The following is a 14578-nucleotide window of genomic DNA, read 5'->3' as shown; positions in this document are numbered from 1 at the left end:
AATTTAGGATAACATGACCTCTCGTGAGGAGGCGGGAGGCCGAGAAGAAATCACACGGGCAGTGTGGGAGGTACTGGCAATAATCTAGTTTAGATATTACACATCTATATAATATCTCTGTATATATATATATATATATATATATATATATATATATATAACATATTTACTTTTGAATGAAAAAGAAATTTCTTTTCCCAGCCCAGCAAGCCAAAAAACATAAAATAAGCCAGATGTTCTGTCAGTTGTGTGTGTCTGGATGCAATCCTAAATTCTCTTCTCCCTTTTAGTTATTAAAAACACAACAATCTTCTTTTTATCAATAACACAGATTCTTTTGAGGGATTACAAACTCACATTCTGTCTTGTTCAGTTTTATAAAATCCCAGTCAGGAGAAATAAGATGGGTGGTGGTAGATTTCCTAAGAAAATGCAGTCCAGGGCGCCTGGGTGGCTCAGTCGTTGGGCGTCTGCCTTCAGCTCAGGTCACGATCCCAGGGTCCTGGGATCAAGTCCCGCATCCGGCTCCCTGCTCAGCGGGAAGTCGGCTTCTCCCTCTCCCACTCCCCCTGCTTGTGTTCCTGCTCTCGCTGTGTCTCTCTGTCAAATAAATAAATAAAATCTTAAAAAAAAAAAAAAGAAAATGCAGTCCAATCATTCTTGTAGCTATTCTGAATTTTATCCTTGAAATGTATCAGAGTAGCAGAGAATTGCTTGCTTGGATTATATTGTGTGCCCCCCCCCCCCACCCTGTTTGGTTTTGTTTTTACTGAACTATTTGCTGGAGTTACACTATCAGCCTTACTTTGAACATTGTAAGAAACAACTAGAGGAGGGGTGCCTGGGTGGCTCAGATGGTTAAGCGTCTGCCTTCTGCTCAGGTCATGATCCCAGGGTCCTGAGATCGAGCCCCGCATCAGGCTTCTTTCTCAGCGGGGAGCCTGCTTCTGCCTCTCGTTCTGCTGCTCGCCCTGCTTGTGCTCTCTCACTCTCTCTGTCAAATAAATAAAATCTTGAAAGAAAGAAAAAAAAAAGAGAAACAACTAGAGGAAATGTGTTACTGTAGCTAAGGCAGGGCAGCAGCCCTCCCCTCCTGAGAACCCATGGGGAGAATTTGTCCCAAGCCAACATCAGAAAGCACAGTGCTTCCAAAGAATAATTGTTTGTTTTCACCTAATGAATATGATAAATCCAATTACTAATTACTTGTTCCTCCTTGCCTTGGTTTCTGAGAGATTCCACAATGAAATATCTTGTGACCCACTTTGAGCAAAAATATGCATTACTTTGTGCCGCTCTCACCCTGACCTTTTATATTATTACATGTTCTCCTACATCCTACCTCCCAACTTATACATTGTGTCATTTGTATGGCATGTGTTTTAATAAGTGACTGCTAATCCTCTGTGGAAAGAGCAGAAAGTGATGGGTAGATGGAGGCAAATACAGACCTTTTCGCTCCAAGTCTGATTTTCTCTGTTATATCAGTGTTTCCCTCGTTGCATACCCTCTCCACCAAAACACACATTCAAAAAGGAAGAGACCATTTTTTTTGAATAACGTAAAAGGGAAAGACAAAAATGCTATGATTTATAGGGAAATATAGCTGTTTCTAAGAGTAGTTAGGGAGAGTGCAGAGGGGAAGGGGGAAAAAAGTAAATGAATGGAAAACAAGAAAAAGAGAAAAGAAATGGAAAAGCAAGTATACAGAAAGAAAGGGAACATGTAAAGAAGTAAGGATCATTCTCAGATTGGAACAACAGAAGTTTCGATTTTCCAGGCTAGCACGGGACATCAAGTTACTCAGCAAGGGAGTATTCCAAGATCACTCCCCTTTGGGCTCTCCTGCTGGTCCTAGCACTTAGTAGTCATTTGCCTCTGGGTCAAGTTCTGCAGCTTTAGCGATTTGTCATCATTTCTCCCCAGAATGTTTCGAAGACACAGAAGGAAAGAAAGAAAAAGAAAAAAAAAATGTAAAAACTAAAGGGCTTCGTAGTTCAAATGTATGTTGTTTTTCTGACGCACGAGGGCGCTGTTTCTACAGTTTACAGTCTCGTGGGACCCTGGGTCTGGGAAATTGGGGCTGGGAGCAGTGAGAGAAAAGGAGTTGGCTGTGTGTTCTAGGGTCACCAGATTTTCTGGAATGGGTGGGACATGTTCTAATGTCCAGGGCTGGCCTTCTACCACAGGGCTGCTGGCTGGAACCTCCTTCAGATCAGAAACCAACTAACTGTGTGTCATGTGTCTGCAGCCACAGAATTAGTGTATTAAAACACCACTTCTGGGGTCTGACCTAGAATCAAAGATATATGGAGCAAGTTGCTTCAACTCTTCTTAGCCTAAAAAGGGAAGTATCATCTCCTAGAGCTGTGGGGGTGGGGATTAAATGGGATGGAGGATCTATCTAAAGCGGGCAAGACAGCACATGACACATTAGAGGGACTCAGTAATGAGAAGCTAACATGAGGTGGTACTTAGCAGTGCTGACATACAGTGGTGCTCAATACATGTTTAAGTGAACAAATGAATGAATGGTGTAGAATCGAAAAGATTTGGAAGAAAGCTAACGCTTTCAAGCTTTCCCCATGTAGAGTCAGCTGGCTGAGTCACCTCAGAGAGAAGCAACCAGTCTAGTAAGTGAGTGGTAAGCACTCTACAGCTCTGTCAGTCTTTGCTGCTTCTCATTTGACTGGCAAGAAAACAGGGGTCAGAGGGGAAAAGTGATGCACCCGAGGTTTCAGAGCTGATGAGTGAATCTAGATAAGACCCCAGGTCTCCTGAGTCCCAGCACAAAGCTTAACCCTCAGGGAGCCACCAAACAGGCTGGGGGCTGAGGGTGGGAGGAATGGGGACTGGCGGGGGGGGGGAGGGGAGGGGGGGCGATCTTAATGGACTGATCCTAGAAACCAAATAGGCTCTTGGCTTGGTTTGACAGTGCTTGTGAGAGGTACCCTTACCCAGCGGTGACCCCACCCGGGAGTGGAAAGAGCCAGAACCACGAAAGAACCTCATGCTTGCTCTGGGGCCACCCATGGTTGGCCTCTAATGTGAGGGATCTGCAGAAAGAGCTCTCACTTCCCCAAATGTGCTTCTTCCTGTGTCACAAGGAGCCCTTGGGTTACCTCCTTCCTTTGTGCAATGAGATCCAAAGAGCAGTTTCTGCCTCTGCTTCTTTTCTTTCCTGTTACAACTTTCTGTAGCCTTTCCAGGACCCAATCCTCAGGATGCAACCCTGCTCCAGCCCCAGTTGGCTTTCTCTAGGGGAAGCTGCCCCCAGCTTCCTGACCTCAACAGAATAACAGAATGACTCATGAGCCCTGGGGTCCCTCCCTTTGCCTGGGTAAAGCAGGCTGTCCTGGGCAGTCCAACCCCTCTACTTTTGATCTATAGCAGGAAGCAATAAAAGGCACCTTCCACGTGCCCGCTGTAACCATATTTTCCAAATTCAAGAGCAGGACTCATTACTACCCCACTGGGCACGTGCCTTTCTCAGGACTTCTGAACAAAAGACATAAAACAGGACCATGCCAGAAAATCCAGGATGGATGGCTGCCATGCACAAACATCATGGGAAATTCTCTGCTCTGGAGGATGCGTGCCAGAAGTTGCCATCTGCTTTTGCCACGGATTCAAGACTAAGTGTGACTCAGATACCAGACATAGTGGACCATTGGTGAACTCCTGCTCAGGGCCTGCCAAGAATCTGGGCATGAACAGTTGTGTCCGGAAAACCCCTTTCCTTGATTTCACTTGCTTGTTGTATCTACACAAAGACCCTAGTCCCATGAAGGCTTTGCAAGGTGCTTTTACCTTCAACTCTTGGAATGCAGTGATGATTCTTTTAAAAATATCAACCCAACAACTTAAGTATGTCCAATAAATACTATAATGACCTGTTTCACATGTCAAATACTGTGTTGTGCACTGTCAGAGATGAAATGGTGAAAATGCCATTTTTTTAAAGATTTTATTTATTTATTTGACAGAGAGAGAAGGAACACAAGCAGGGGGAGTGGGAGAGGGAGAAGCAGGCTTCCCGCGGAGCAGGGAGCCCAATGCGGGGCTCGATCCCAGGACCCCGGGACCACGACCTGAGCTGAAGGCAGAACGCTTAACAACTGAGCCACCCAGGTGCCCCAAAAATGCCATTTATTCTGACTCTTTTGGGTCCTTGTGGTAGATATGAAATCATGCTAGTAGTGCCCAGAGGAGGATCCAAGGACTGACCAGGTGATTGCTACCCTTTCACACTCAACTGTAATAAAAATAATTATGGCATTATAGAAAGAGAGCCAGACTTGTTGTCATAGGCCTTGGGTTCAAATCTCGACTCCTCTACTAATGCTGTGTAGTCCTGACAAAGGTAGTCCAACCTCCGACCCCTCCTCTATCAACAAGGAGTCATAAGCCCCCCTGGCAGTGAGGTTGGGTGAGGGACCAAAGCTGGCAAGTTGTTTATGTGCCTGTGACATAAAAGATGCTGAGAAACATTTCCTTCCTCCCATCCTTCCTTCCTTCCTTCAGGGGCTCAGAGACCAATCAATAAGATAGATTCTGCTATCGCTAACACACATTGTAGACCATCATACAAGCTCAGTGAGGGCTGCAAAAACATGCCAAGGCTGCTTTCTGTGGTTTGCTGCCCGTGGGGTAGGGGGAACCGCTCAGAGTGGCAAAGCTGGGGGTCGCTCACTGGTTTCCTCCCCCGCCCCAGTCCTGTTCAGGGGCTCTCCACCCAGATCCACTCTGCAAGAAGTAACTTCCTGGGCCTTCATCGGCCACATGTGATCAGAGCTCAGAAAGAACCAGCGGGGCAGGTTGCCAACTACTGTCCCTCAAGACGAAGATAGGAGCCCAGAAGCCTGGGGAGAGGTGCGTGGCCAGAGCGAGGCCAGGCTAATCGGATGAGGTGACATGCCATAGGACATAGAGTAGTATCCCCCTGTGAGGGGAAATGCAATTCCAGGAAATTTCAGATACGTGGTTTCGGCTGTTTTCACCCTAAACCAAGCAGGACAGCCAGCACCAAGTGCTCACAACTTAAAAGTAACAACAAAAAGCCACCTCGGGGTATCCCAGGGCAGTAAGTAGTGTTCGGCTTTTCAGGTGACCGTGTCCCCTACTCTAGGTTCTCAGAGACATTCGTGTGTTTGAGCCTCCCAACATCCCAGTGAGGTGGGCAGACTAGTTATCATTACCTAATTGTACAGAGGGGGAAACTGAGATCCAGAGACGTTGCAAAACTTGCCAACTCTGAGAGGCAGAGATGTGGCTCTAGGCCAGATAATCCGACTCTAAATCCAGACTTCTTAAAACATAAATGGCCTCTCAATTCATGCAAGAGCTTCCCAGAGTTGTTGCGGTCGGTAGTGGTTATCTGTTCTGCCCAGTCTATTCTCTTTTTCTACAGCAATAGAAGTTCTTACTGCACACTGGCAACTCAGCTAAAGACTACATTTCCCAGTTTCCCTTGCAGCTACAGTTGTCCAGGTAAATTACGTTTGGGCCAATGTGAAATATAAGTAGAAGTGATATGTGCACTCCTCCAGGCCAGCCCCTTAAAACAACAGCCTGTGCCCTCCTCCTTCCTGATGGCAGGGATACGGAATGTGATGGCAGGAGCTGAGGAAGCCATTTTGGAGTGTCCCACCTCTGAACTACTCACCTGAAATTGACGTGAGAGAGAAATAACTTAGTGTAAGTTATTGTATTTTGGTCTGTTTGTTACAGCAGCCTCACGTCTACTCTAACCCACCTCCCCCCCACCCCTACTGTCTTTTGTCTCACTAGCCCCCCTTGGGAAAGCACACCAGGCATCCATCAGCCCACACCAAGGGGTCTGGACTTTGATAACCAGAGAGAGAGCTCAGAGGACTGCTGACACAACCCAGGGGTCTTTTTACAATCAGCGTGGATCAGTGAAACCTGGAGAGAAGAGAGCCTTGTGGCATTTGGGAAACACAACAATGACGGCCATTATTTGGCTGAGGTGCTGAAATCATGAGCAGAGCCGCTGGGCTCTTGGCATGACATTTGGGGTCAGAGGTGCCTGGGCAAGAATGGCCGGTTGGTTTGAGTTCAGGGCGCCCCAATTCCAATGGCTCCAGTCTCCACCAAGAAACCTGGGCAAACCTCTCTGTTGGACAGCCCAGGGACTGCCACTGACCTGAGCTGCTACCAAGTATCAGGAGAAGCTTTCGGAACAAATCAGGAACAATTAGACATTGTGCATGCAGGTAGATCGGAATCTATGTCCAAATTCCACAGCCAGTCTTCTGGGATATCAGTTTACAGTCCCTGGGGAGAGGGATTGCTCCCCCGGGGAGTTCATGCCTCAACCCAACTAATTTGAAGCCAAGTTCTTGGTGCTCACCTGTCCTCACGTGGCTCTTCTTGAGCAGTGGGGCCAGGAGAACCCTGGATGGTGAGCTGCAGTCCCACTTGCCCATTTCTTATCAGGGGCTTGTCCGTCTTCTCCTAATCTAGACAGTCTAGGGCGGGTCTGCAAGCACACCGGGACATCTTCCTCCTCCTCTGGATAGTGACTGAGGCTCCGGGTCCATACGGTCTGAATCGGACCAGCCCAGCCCCCTCCCAGCTCTCCCTACTCTACAAGAATTTCCCAAAGTGTGTATGCAAATTTTCTGTAGTATGAGGATTAAAAAAAATTTTATTTTATTGTCATGTGTTTAATTAGAACAGAAAAAAATAGCACACTAAAGTGAGGATTTCGTGGATACGATTACTTAGGACAACACTGATTTAAAATTGAGCAAATTTAACATAGATCTAAAAATACACTGAGCAAATGATGGCACAGGTGGGCCATGCTGCTAAAATAAAGATGGTGCTGGAAAAGCGCTCTTCACTAGGCTCATTCTCCAGCTGAAAAGGAAAACTAGGGTCGCTCAGTTGACCCAAACATGTTTTTTGTTTGTTTTGTTTTTAAGATTTTATTTATTTATTTGGCAGAGAGAGACACAGCGAGAGAGGGAACACAAGCAGGGGGCAGTGGGGGAGGGAGAAGCAGGCTTCCCACCAAGAAGGGAGCCCGATGCGGGGCTCGATCCTAGGACCCTGGGATCACGACCTGAGCCGAAGGCAGACGCCCAACGACTGAGCCACCCAGGCGCCCCTTGTTTGTTTTGTTTTAAAAGATTTTATTTATTTGAGATAGAGAGAGAGCATGAGCGGGGGTGGAGGTTAGAGAGAGAGGGAGAAGCAGACTCCCCGCTGAGTATGGAGCCTTATGGGGGGGCTCGATGGGGGCGGGCTCCATGAGGGACTCGATCCCAGGATCGTGGGATCATGACCTGAGCCAAAGTCAGACACTTAACCGACTGAGCCACCCAGGCGCCCCCCAAACACTCTTTCTAACTAACAAGGGCAGTCTCTTTCCAGGAGGATTATCTACCTGGGAAATCGAATTAAGATAACAGTGGTTTAAGCAAATCAGACTTGCATTTCATGGAAATGATTCTGAAATCGAGTTACCAGAGAAAATCCAGGACCCCCCGGTACAATTTGAACGTTAGATGAACTATTGCACATTGCACATTGATACTAAAAAATTATTCGTTGATGATCTGAAATTCAGAATCATCTGGACCTCTGCCCTGTGTTTTTGTTCCATAAATCTGGCAATCCTCCTCTGAAAGTTTTAGTTATTCTCAGCAACTCCAGCTTACCCCTGCATGGCAGTCCTAGCTAATCACTAAGACATTTGTAAAGTCTTTCAAACCCTCCCCTCTGTTCCAGGTTAGGTCTTTATCATGTCTCAGCTGACGTGGCCAGGATGCCCTGATTTGTTGCGCTGTCTGCAAACATATTGCCTCCGATTCCATCTGTGGCCAGAATCCTCATCCCAAAATGCAATTCTGACCCCTGCAAAGCAGCCTCTCCCGGGGTTGCCCCTTCTCCCACCGAGGTCCAAGGTCCTTAGCATGTCCAAAACCAACCCCATTCTCCTCCACCATCCCAGCCGTCCAGGACTTTGCTTTTCCCTCCCTAGAGTGCACGCTTTTATGTATCCTCTGGTTTGCTTCTGCTGACCTCATTCAGCAGTCTGGAAAAATCTGCTTTTGATTTTTCAAGAACATTCAAGGCAGCATTTTCCTCAGAAGAGACTTGCTGTCAGAGTCAGGAACTTAGGTGTTTTCAGACCTTAAAATTATCTTAAATTACACATCACTTAGGTCTCTCTTGGAAATTCCAAACACTTCAAATCTGCTTTGGGTCTCCGTCATTAATCCCAGTGTCAGCTCCGCAGCACCTCAGTGCTCTCTGCACGTGGCAGAGGGCATCTGGGGGGCACTGGTCACACCGCTGACTCTGGATCTCAGCGATCCCGTGGAGCACTTGAGAGGTACGGGGTGGGGGGGTGGTCCTGACTACGGCAGGAGTCTGGGGACCCTCAAGGCACTGGGAGGACAGGAAGAGAGAAGAGTACTATTACAAAGTAGAAGATGAAAAAAAGAAGAAACTTGGCCATGTTGCTTCTTCCTCCTCCTCTTAATTAGAATCACCCCGTATTGAGCAACAGAAGCTGCACCAACCGCTGTGTGCACACGATCTTAATCCACGCGACAGCCTGCAGGCTCGCCACCCCCGATTCTCAAATGTGGAACTGATAACAAGAGACGGGGTCGCATGATTTGCCCCCGGATACCTAACTAGTCAGGGAAATAGCTAGACTTAGAGCCCAAGTCTTCTTACTGTATGTCCGGCACTATTTAGAGAACTCTGCCACCCAACCCCCAAGGCCCCCCCAACCCCTCACTGTCCCAGAAGGAGGTCCTGGACAACAAATCATTTCTTCTTTGCTGGCCGCATGCTCATTATTTTGTACATGACATCTTCATTTGGCTTGGTGTATTGAACTGGTGATGATCAGGAATTTGCCATGAATGTTTTCAGAAGAAAAACAAAATAGAAAAAAGAATGGGTTCTTTAATTGCTACTGGGGCAAACAGCTGGGTAAACAGGGCTGATGCATTTTGCAAAAGGGAAAAAGCAGGATGGAAGTCTGGGGTAGAACTCGAACACTTTCCCTGACCCCGGGACTATAGAACATTCAAGGCAGCATTTTCCTCAGAAGAGACTTGCTGTCAGAGTCAGGAACTTAGGTGTTTTTAGACCTTAAAATTATCTTAAATTACACCATCATTTAGGTCTCTCTTGGCAATTCCAAACACTTCAAAGTTTTTTTTCTTTCTTTTCCTATTTTTATTTATTAAAGAAATTTATGTATTTATTTGTGACAGAGAGAGAGAGAGAGAGAGCAGGGAGGGGTGGAGGGAGGGGGAGAGAGACAATCCTAAGCAGGCTCCACACTCAGCACGGAGCCCAATGGAAGGCTCGATCTCACGACCCTGAGATCACCACCTGAGCCGAAATCAAGAGTGGGACACTTAAATGACTGTTCACCCAGGCGCCCCTCTTTTCCTGTTTTTAAAAATTACTTTTTTTATTTTAAGATTTTTTATTTATTTATTTGACAGAGAGAGACACAGCGAGAGAGGGAATACAAGCAGGGGGAGTGGGAGAGGGAGAAGCAGGCTTCCCGTGGAGCAGGGAGCCAGCCCGACGTGAGGTTTGATCTCAACACCCTGGGATCATGACCTGAGCCGAAGGCAGACGCTTAACTGACTGGCCACCCAGGCGCCCCTGTTACATGTTTTGAAGGCAGGAAGTGTGAGCCTCCAACTTTGTTCTTGTTTTTCAAGATTTTTTTTTTTTTTTTTTTGGCAATTCAGGCAATTTGAGATTCCATATGAATTGTAGGATTTTTTTTCCATTTCTGAAAAAAATGCCATTGGGATTTTAAAAGGAAGTGTATTGAATCTGTAGGTAGCTTTGGGTAGTATGGACATATTAGCAATATTAAATCTTCCAATGGACATACACATAATGTCTTTCCATTTATTTGTGTCTTCTTTAGTTTCTTTTAGCAATGTTCTGTAGTTTTCAGTGTATAGGTCTACCACTTCCTTGGTTAAGTTTACTCCTAAGTATTTTTTTTTTATGCCATTGTAAATGGGACTGTTGTCTTAATTTCCTTCTTGGATTGTTCATTGTTAGCGTATAGAAATGCAGAACTGACAACAGATCTGTGTATGGATTCTCTAGATGTGGTTTTCAGAGACATAAGGGACCATACCTGTCTTATGAGCTATGTTAAGTTTTAATGATTGACAAAGCATCCCCAGTCTATATGACTGTAAATCATTTGCCTCAGGTACTCCTTTAAAACCAACCCTGGCAGGGGTGCCTGGGTGGCTCAGTCGGTTAAGCATCTACCTTCGGCTTAGGTCATGATCCCAGGGTCCTGGGATCCAGCCCCATTACGGAATCTCATCCGGCTCCCTGCTCATTGGCGAGTCTGCTTCTCCCTCTCCCTCTCCCTCTGCTCCTCCCCCAACTTGTGTTCTCTCTCTCTCTCTCTCTCTTTGTCAAGTAAGCAAATAAAATCTTTAAAAAAATAAATAAATAAATAAATAAATAAATAAATAAATAAATAAATAAAACCCTGGGAGTTTACATGCGTGTTTAATGGGCCAGCTACAATCATGGATGGGGGACACTCTTCTTGGGTCTGTTGAGGCAGAACCTGGAGAAAGAATAATCACCGATAACCACCTTCCTTGTAGACATGAGGGTGCTTTAAAGACCCCAGTCTCTGAGTTTAGAGCTCTTTTCTCTCTAGACTTGAATGAGAGGCAGTAGAAGGCAAAGAAAACCGGACAGAAAAAAAAAAAAAAAGAATGCCTGATGAGTCTTAGAACAGTGTTCTGTGAACATAATTTAGACATTCAGCAAGGAAGGACCAGTGAATTGCAGCTACCAGAGATTAAGAGAACCAAGTGGGATCAAGGTGCATGTGTAAGCTGTGTTGTGGTTTCTTAAGTGATAAGCTGCCTAGCAATAAAAGAAGGGAGAGAAGCTTCCTGAGTGAGAATAAGTGTGAGTAAGGCATCTGCCAAGTAGACACTCTAGAATGTTGAGGAAAGAAGACATGCCCACATGGTGATCTGAGGGAGACATAAGCACCATGAGGGGGTGAGGAAGGAGATATGGGCAGGGCACATTGTTAATGATTTAGGAATTCCTCCTCAGCATTTACAGTTTCTCCTGAGTAATGATCCCTGAGCAAATAGTCACCTTCCTCAGCTCATCAACTGCTACTATTACGGTCCCTAAAGTGCTTTCTTACCACCCCACTTCCTTCTTATCAATCCTGTCCCATTCCGGTCCACCAGCCTTATGGTAACCATGACTTGGTGCATGGGTGTCAGAGAAAAAGCACCAAGCAGACAAACAGGCAGACCCAAGAGACAGAGCCAGAGAGAGAATTCATGAAGCCTTAAACACAGCTGCAGAATTAAAACAAAAATGTCAAGGGAACAGAGTGTTCCAGCTGACTTAACTTCCTGTTGATAAGTCTCCGAAGAGGAGGGGCGAGGTCTGGAGTTCTAGAATTGTGGTAGAGGGAGGGCAGGGGGCCTGGTCAGGGTGCAGGGGGGACAATTGGCAGGCATGGTCACTCGGGAGTTGGGTTCCCATCTGCAAGGCTGTTGACACTCACTTCCTGAGGCTGGCCATGGTCAGAGGAGGCTTTCAGCTACTGCTGGGCCCAACCTACAGAAAACAGGATGTTAGGTTTCAGATCTGATTAAGCCACAAGATGCAAATTCCTTCTCCACCCCACCCCCACCCTGCTCCCGATCACTGCCACCCACACCATCCCCCTTTGGGCAGCAGAGATGCATTCATCTCCCTGTGTGACTCCCATCAGGGGCTGTTGGCTCCTTTGCCCATTGCCAGCTAAGCTGTGTGAGATCGGATTTAGTGCCCACCCCATTTTCATTTGAGATTTATGGTCATTTCCATTAGGAGTTCCTTCCTACGTCCTCCGGTGACTGATGAGACTCAACCTCAAATGAGGAAAGAGAACGGTGAAGTAGCTTCGCCCTTTAGGAAGCACACATGTGCTAGGGGCCTGGGGTCCCCAGTCCTTGGAGTGGCCCCTCTGCCCTCAGTCGCTGCAGGTGCGTGGTCGTCCTGTCTCTCTCTCTCTCTTTCCCTACTCACCCCATGTCTTTCTCTTTGTCGTTGCCTAAAATGCCCATCATAGTGCAAAAAGAAACAAGACAAAACAGAAGCAATTCTGCTCAAGGTCAATAATCACTTATTTTTCAGAAGCAAATACCAAGCATAAAGCACTCCCAGAGTTGATAAAGCCCCCTATAACGAGCCCAGGGTGGATTTAACGTAATGCCTACTCAAAGGGCTAATGTGTGCCCTGGTGCAGCAGACGCTTGCAAAGCTGTGCACTGTCCAAGCTGGAATCTGACGATCCCTCATGTCCCCCTCCGCCGCCCTCAGGCTCCTGGAGCCCTTCTTTGCTCACGTGGTTCTTCCACCCAGAGCCCCCAACATCCCCATCTCCACCAAGCTCGCCTAGGCCAGCTTCCTCTTCTCTTGCCCCCAGGCTTTCCTCGGGACCCAGCAGCAGCCAAGGTTAACACTGCTTCAGGATATTTAGTATTTAGTTCAAAGTATGATTCAAATGTTCAAGGGTCTACTGTTTACTGCCTTCTCAGATAAATGACACTCTTATAAGGTCGGGACCCGGTGTGGGCCTCCCCAGGGCCGAATGGTATTGGGTCCACCAAGATGAAAAAAATCTTTAGAAGTCTCAGATACGGGGCACTTGGCTGGCTCCCTCAGAGCATGCGACTCTTGACCTCGGGGTTGTGAGTTTGAGCCCCACGTTGGGTGTAGAGATTGCTTAAAAATAAGATCTTTTAAAAGAAAGTCTCAAGTACTATCACAGGTGGGGAAGCAGAAAAAGTGAATGAAGAGACACGAGTAAAGGAAATGTAATAATGACATACTCCAAAACTGTAAAATCGCAGGAAAGCCTTTGGCACTTAACAGTTGTGAGGTTATCCGATGAGATGAGGCAAGTAAACAAGTTGATAAGTGGTTACATTCAGAAAAATAGGTCAAATGCTTGACTATTCCAGAAAAACCCCATAGTTCCTATGCATGAAATGTATGGCATTATTTAAATGAGGGTAACTTAAAACTAGTTTCCAAAATGAAAAAACACCGCTCAAGATAGTGAAATTTCTTCACAATTGAGATATGAAGCCCCTTCCTCCCCCCGCCCCCTGTTTTTTGGCACGTGCAAGCAAAAAAATGCAGAACTGAATCTGAACATAGAATATTCAAAAACTGTTGAATAAAGTACGAACAAGGAGAAATGTGACAAAGATGCATCTGTCCTCCAAGGTAAGGCTGCAGCCAAGCAGAGAACTTTATAAGAAGTGGGTGGAAATCGTAAGCGGATAGCTTGGAATTGGGAGATGGACATGGATGGACTCATGTTGGGAAGGAACCTGCCCCTGGTCATAATCATTCCTTCATGACACAGTACAGATCCTGCTCCCATTACTGCTATGTCAAGAACCAACCACCACTCATCTCACTATTCACTGGCAACTATTTTAAGCCTTTCACATGTATTAACTCACTTAATCCTTACAGCTCTATGTGGTAAATTCTATTACGTTACAGAAGGAGAAACAGAGGGGTGAGATGGTTAAGTAACTTGATCAAGGTCACACAGTAGGACCCAGGAAGTCTGGTTTCAATGCTGGTCTTTATAAACCTCTGTGCTACCCTCTATGTTACTCCTCTTCATGTTCTTATCACATTTTTAGGTGGATGTTCAAGAAGTGGATCACAGTGTGGATTATCTACTTCTTTTGCATGGAGTCAGTGTCCACTCATTCATCCAACCTGTATTTACTCACCAAAGTTGAACCCGGCATTGATCATAGAATTCTGACCAAGGCAGAATGGAATGTGCCTTCATTAAGCTTCAAGTTCTGCAAGAGGATAAAGAAAGTAAACAGGCAATTAGAAAGCAACCCTTGTAAAGACAGGAAGAGTCCAGGCAGGAGGTACGAGTGGGAAGCGTGTCCCTGGGGGCCGGGGGAGGTCGGGGAGTGGGGGAGGGGCAGCACGGTCAGGACCCTCTCCCTGGGGGAAGCCTAACCCAGAACTGAGGGATGGATCAGAGTTCACTTTGGGCAAAGGAAGAAACTGTTTCAAGCAGAGAACAGAGCTCTTTCAGAGACTTGGAAGCAGTTCAGGACGCCTGGAGTGTGGAGGATTGGGTGTTCTCTGTTGAGAAGAGGCCACTGACTGAGGTCAGCAGGGCCTTGTCAGGAAAGGGTGCGAGGTCCACGTTGGAGAAAGACTGCTGTCTGTAGAGTGGGAACTGTGGGGGGAGATGGTGGGTCAGGCTGAGTGCAAGCACAACAATTGGGAGATACGCGGAGACGAACCAGGACATCTTATCTAGACGCCCTTGGTGGTCGGCGGGGGGACCGATGGTAGGGTGTTTCAGAGCTGGAATGGCAGCACCTGGTTGGTAAAGATGAAGGAAGAATCAAGAATGACTCCCAGGTTTCTGTCCTAACAAATGGATACCCCAAGAGGAAAAGAGAAACTAACAGGTGGGGACACAGGTTTTTAGTAAATTTTTGCAAATGTGCACTTTGCTGGG

Source organism: Eumetopias jubatus, unplaced genomic scaffold (assembly GCF_037043125.1).
Source record: "Eumetopias jubatus isolate StellerSeaLion01/CBP00866 unplaced genomic scaffold, mEumJub1_p1.0 scaffold_12, whole genome shotgun sequence".
Lineage (NCBI taxonomy): Eukaryota > Metazoa > Chordata > Mammalia > Carnivora > Otariidae > Eumetopias > Eumetopias jubatus.
This window is presented reverse-complemented; position numbering follows the sequence as displayed.